The sequence below is a fragment of the Pinus tabuliformis genome, chromosome J, assembly GCF_031772625.1.
Source record: "Pinus tabuliformis cultivar Carrire ecotype Pingquan chromosome J, CPIR1, whole genome shotgun sequence".
Lineage (NCBI taxonomy): Eukaryota > Viridiplantae > Streptophyta > Pinopsida > Pinales > Pinaceae > Pinus > Pinus tabuliformis.
The window spans coordinates 814,056,600-814,062,599 of NC_142295.1; positions in this window are offsets into that span (position 1 = coordinate 814,056,600).

Genomic DNA, 6,000 nt, shown 5'->3' on the forward strand with positions numbered 1-6,000 from the left:
TTTTAGCAGTACCTGCACAGCTTTGGGATCCTTTGGGTCATGCCCGAGATCTATAATTATTTCCTCCAGAGACCTGAACCTGTTGTCTTTATCCTGGGAGGATGCCTTTTCTAACTCCAACTGTGCAGTGGTCTTATTCAAAGAATTCTGCAATCTATAATTTATCAATGTTTCATCTGCAAGAGTGGCATACACCATCTCACCCGTTTGCTTGTGCAATTCAATTTGATCCATTGGGTGGATGTCCTTGGACAAGATCTCCAGGTTTGTTCTTATATAATCAGCTGCAAACTGTAGCTTCAGCGCTGTGGGCATGAAATGGCTCATTTTCATTTTTGCCTCTTGCACATCATATGCAGACATCAACCTTTGCTGGTTTGTAGGAGCCATTTTCAACAAGTGATTGTACATCTGTAACCTCACTGGCTCATTTCTGGCCTTGATGTCTATGAATTGTTTCTTTATGCTAGACTCACCCTTTCTTTGTTGCCCCGAGAAGCTGACCTCTCCTTCAAGTATTCTTTGATGCTCTTGATCTAATGAGCTAGCTGATACCTCTGTGCTGGGGGGACCCATCTATGTTTTACCAAAAGGCATCTCCTCCTCTGAAAAAGGATTGAGCCTTTGTCTCTTTTCCCCTTGCTGTAATGTTGCGGTACTAAGGGGGGTTTGTTCCTCTCTATCTCCCTTCTTACCCCTCTCTTCATTGATAGGGGTTTGGAGCACCGAAGTCTCCGCTGTAACATTATGTATTGGGGCCTCCTTTTCTTGAATTTTCTCATCATTAGGACTAGGAGCCTGTGCCATTTCTTCCTGCTGTTCAGGATGATTTTCAAGCTGTTCTTCTTGGGCTGATTGCTGCGCTTGAGGGGCCTCTTGCTGTTCTGTTTCCTTGCCTTTATCCTTGGCTGAATTCTCTGCTATAATTGGGGCTTGGGCTGCTTTTTGTGGAGCTGTGGATGATGAGGCAGCTGCTCCCACTTGAGTGCCTGGAAGAGGAAATACCTGTGAACAAAGCTCTAAGTCAACCAACTTTTGGAGATTTCTTATTCCTCTTTGAGCTAATTCTTCTTGTGTAGTAGCCTCTTCTAAGGTGCCTTCCCTCCATTCTAGTTGATTTGCATATTTTTCTATGTGAGGCAACCTTACGTGATCATAACTGGCCAGCCTATATCTGACCCTTCTTAAGCTTATGAAATGAGTGGGGTCATATGGTATCCAAAGGAAGCTGGTCTGTAAGCCAAGTCCATTTAGCATTCTATTTGCCTCTTTCCAAGCTTCCTCCCTTTTATTGTAGATGAAGGGGCCTAATTGGTTTCTGACTTTAAGCTGTGCTTTCTTGCCCTTGCTTGAAAAATGAAGTACATCAGCATTCCCAAATTGCCTGAAATACTCAAGGGCAAATAATCTCATAGGCACATACCTGGGCAATCTGTATGGGGACAATTCACACCCATATATTCTGATAACTGTGTGGTTTTGGTAAAAATACCAATCCCCAATGTTGTATACCTTGGACAACTGAAGAATTCTCTGCATATCATCAGTTAGTCTTGGAGGAGGTGAGCTCAGAAGCAGAGACATAGCTGGGTGGATGAAGAGGTCTATAAACTCACAATAAGTGTAAGGGGAACAAGACCTATCGTGGAAAACAGAGGACCAATAGACCACTGACCTTGGATTGCCTTGTGCATCCATTCTTTTCACAGAAAAAGGAAATTTCTCATGCTGATAGTATAGGATCAAATGATAGATATAGGAGGTGTATCTGAACACCCTCTCTCTTTCCAAGTCTATCAATTGCTCATGTATTTTGTTGGAGATGTAAGTGGCATAGTCATAACAGATTGGGGGCTTACCAGGGGAAAACATGGCCATTATCGCCAGCACAGTTTCATCAATAATTTCTATTGAATTATAGCCCAATATGGGAGTAATCATGTCTGCAAGGTCTATGCCCAATTGATTTAGGTATACATGATGGATGGGAGGGTACTTCATGGTCTCAGAGGTTGAATCAATGAACAATTGATTTATCTTGGTGATTTGAGCATATTTCAGTTTAACTCCCTGTTTTATCAGATCCATTAGTGATAAAGGAACTAATTTCTTATCAGTCTTGAAGTTTAGCATCTCTCTAATGGCTGTAGGGGTGACATAAAAAACAACTGAGCTTGAAGGGTCAAGCACAGCCCTCTGAGTGGGGTCATAGCAGGCAACACACCGGTGGATTAGGTTAGGAAACATATTGACCTGAGGGAGCTTAAAGATGGGGAGGAAAGAGTCCCAAATTCCCAATATATCAGTTCCACTATTATGCTTAATTTTCAATTCACTTAGCAAGTGAATGTGATACTTGCTATTCATCAGCATTTCCTCTGATATTTCGTAATCTCTATCTGCTAATGGTTTCCACTCCAACTCTCTCTAAGGGGTGTTATAGACATTTTTGTGCCTTACAGCTTTGAGCATGAAATGTCCATAATCTAAGGGGTCCAAAGTCCCTAAACATGTTGTTCCTACCCCTAGAGGAACAAGGCTAACTAACCACAGCAATTCACAGAAGTTCTCCACCTGAAACCACTCAAAAACAAGTCAATTCAGGGTCATGTCAACTGCTCCACTGAGCATCTGCGCTGAATGTCAACTGCTCCACTGTCTACCTGCGTTGAATGTCAACTCCAACAAAGGCTACCTGCGCTGAGCAAGTTTGGACAAGTGGCAGGCTCATTCCTCAATGTGTCAATGCCCAGGAAGCTTCCAAAATGACACTTGCCTTAGGGAATTCGACTGGTGATGAGTAAGAGGTTCCAAATCTCCAAGTGGAAGCAAGAACCTCCAAGTGGACTCAAGAACTGAAAGAGGGAGAGGACACTAGTCAGATCTCAAGCTGACTCATCCTCTCTCCAAAATAACTATATATAGATCTCTCCTCCATGAGATCTAGAGGCTAGAATTTTGTTATTGCAAAGAATTGCTGTTGGTTTGAGACTGGAAACATTGGGTGCTTAATGCTTTGAAGGGAGCTGAAGAAGGAATTCCATTCTGCTGGGAAGGAGATGCTGGATTGGAGCCCTCTGGGTTGTATCTCTTCCTGAACCTTGTTATTAATCAATAAAGCTATCTTGGTTCTTTCCTATATGCTGGTGTATTTGTATGATTGCATTAGTGTATTTGATTTACTTCTAATCCTGAATCGTTTATGAATATGAATATTTGCCTTTGTGTTGTGTTCTTCTCTTGTCGTAAGTAGCTGTTCTCTTGTCACAGGTAGTTGTTCTCTTGTGATCTCGTGGAAATCAAGTAGCTGTTCTCTTGAGCAAGCGAGGAGGCAAGTAGCTGTGAACACCCAAAGAGAAGAGGATCTAGATCGAGGGACAAACGGAAGACACCGGTAAGTCTATCGATCTCCCCTCTTTCACATTTCATAAAGGAAGAAACCAGTGTAGCTGTATCTGTTTGTTGCTAAGGCACTGTCACACCTTAGGTGGATAGGATCGTCCTGCATAGGCATTTTTCCCCACAACAAATTGGCGACTCCGCTGGGGAGAATTTGTTTATTCATTTCATTTGTGTTTCTGTTATGTGTTTACTTCATAGACTTGACAGCAACTATCGAACTGCATCTTTCCCGGATGCAAAGTAGAAAGTTGTTGATTTGATCCAGTTGTTGGACTTCTCTATGATCTAAATAAATGGATCCACAAATGATTTAATGATCCTTGTGATAGTCTTTAGTACCCTCTCAAAGCATCCCTCTGTTTATACCTTGCTTGTGTTTCTGATTTGGCCTGAAACAGTTGATTTTTGAGCATTTTATGACCCAGAACCCAAGGGAAACGAGAGTTTCTCCTTCAGCGCAGACACTGTGAAGGAAGTCTACATTTCAACGCAGGTCCCGTGAAGGCTACCTGCGCTGAATGTCAACTCCACAATGTTGGACTTGCGCTGAACTAGTTTAGCCTTGTGCAGCTGGGGTTCTCTGCTATCTGTTGCCCTGTTTTGATCTCTGTTTTTTGCAGCCTTTAACCAGCATAGGTACCAGTCAGATAACTCCTTTTCTTTGCTTAGATTCCACCTCTTTTTGTACAAAAAGACTGTGAATGTTTTTATGTGTTTGTGGCGTCATTTACAATTTTCCTTTGCATTAGTAAAGTAGTCATCCTGTAGCCTTTGATTCAGATCTGATTGATTGTGATCTTAGAAGAGAGTTCATCGGCTGTTTGCAGATTGATTATAGATTTACTTTTGCTTATTGGTTTGAATTAGTCTCTTTTGAAGTGTCAAAACAAGTCTTTATTTCGAAAATCGTTAAGTGTTGTAATCTCTTCTATCTTCTCTGATTTTGAAAAAGTGAACTTGTTTGTATTGATCATTTTAAAAGCAAATTCAAAGTTGTACAAAAAGCTTTCTTTGTAGGCATTCATACTAAGAAAGTGGAAAACAAACACCTGCATTGTGAATTTTGCATTTGATAGTTTGCATGTTGGATTTAGGGAAAGTGCATTAGAGTGTGCTGATTGCTCTTTGAGAAAAGATAGTGTTTTTCTTTTCCCTTAGTAGCTAGGATTTTCAAAGTTGAAAAGATAATAAAGCTTGCTTATCATCTTAGACTGCATTTAGGAATTTGTATCATACATCTCATGGTGAACCTTGAAAGGCAAACTTTAAAAAGATCAACCTAAAATAAACTGAATGAACCTAACAACGCTTTGTAACATAACGCACAACATAGAGGTCTAGGCTAGAGATGTGTTCCGGCGTCGTTAAGCCTAGTGACTGTCGATCTCGTGGAAGGTGGGTGATCCCTCCTGAAGGACGATAGCGCTAGTACGGATTGTGCTCCCACGTACCGTCGCGTATATATTGGGAGACCCCTATAGGCATATATCCTTTATCCTTAGGAAGCCGTGTCGGCCGCCCTACTGATCGCAATGCAGTGAACACAGCATTCACGAAGATCGACCGCCCGTACCCTAAAAAGTATTCTGCGGTTTTGCGAAAAGTTTGGCACACCCTCTGCCTAGAACTCCAGAGCAGTTTCTTTTGGGCTTTTTCAGACTCTATAACAGAAAAAGTCCATCCGAGCATTTGTCACTTCGGGCTCGTTAAAACATAGAAGGAGACTAGAGTCATCTTTAGCTTTTTCTCGACTCTTTAAAAGTGAAAAAGCAAGTTGTGTCTAAAGCGTCGTTAACAATTTATTTTAAATGGAACAATCACCCTTTTAATCCTGCGTTGATCTTTAGGTTGAAACGATGGAGCACACCAACCAAGGAATTCCTCTTGGTGGAAATCCTAGTCCCTTCTCCTCTTGGGGAGATGTTGGTGCGCCCCACATGGCCACATTGTCGCTTCCAGGACTGACAATTGGCCTACTAGTCTGACTCTTTTCAACCAATGTCGTTCAGAATACCACCATTCCTGAACAGTCGAGTCAACAGTTAGATCAGACAAGAGTTACCTCCCAACCTTCCACTTCATCTTCCTCCCCTCCTTCCTCTTCGCTTGACGGAACTGGTCGAACAAAAAACCGGGTTCCTAAGGAGAAGAAGGAGAAGAAGAAGAAAGGAAAGAAGAAGAAGGAGCCTAAGGCGACTGGGGGCAAACAAGTGTCATCTAACAAAAATCCACACACAGCACTTGTAAGGCCTAAATCGCCATGCGTCATATGCAAGGGAGACCACTTCCATAGAGATTGTCCCTGTATCCCCCGGATACTAAGAGACTGGTCCCCCCGTTTGCACAATTCGGTAGCATTGACCTCTCATAGCCATGTCGACTGCTCACCTTCAACTAGTGGGAGTGAAGCCCCAGGATAGAGCGGGAGAGCTAAATTTCCCTGCAGACTGTGTGAAGGCAATCCTGCCATCCACCGTTGTCCCTTCGTAGACGAGGCAAAAAGAGTTCTAGAAGATCGCCCGATTTTACGAGCGCATCTCCCTCCTAGATATCAAAGACTCCTGCCAAGTCCCTCACAAGTTGAGAACCCGGCTGACC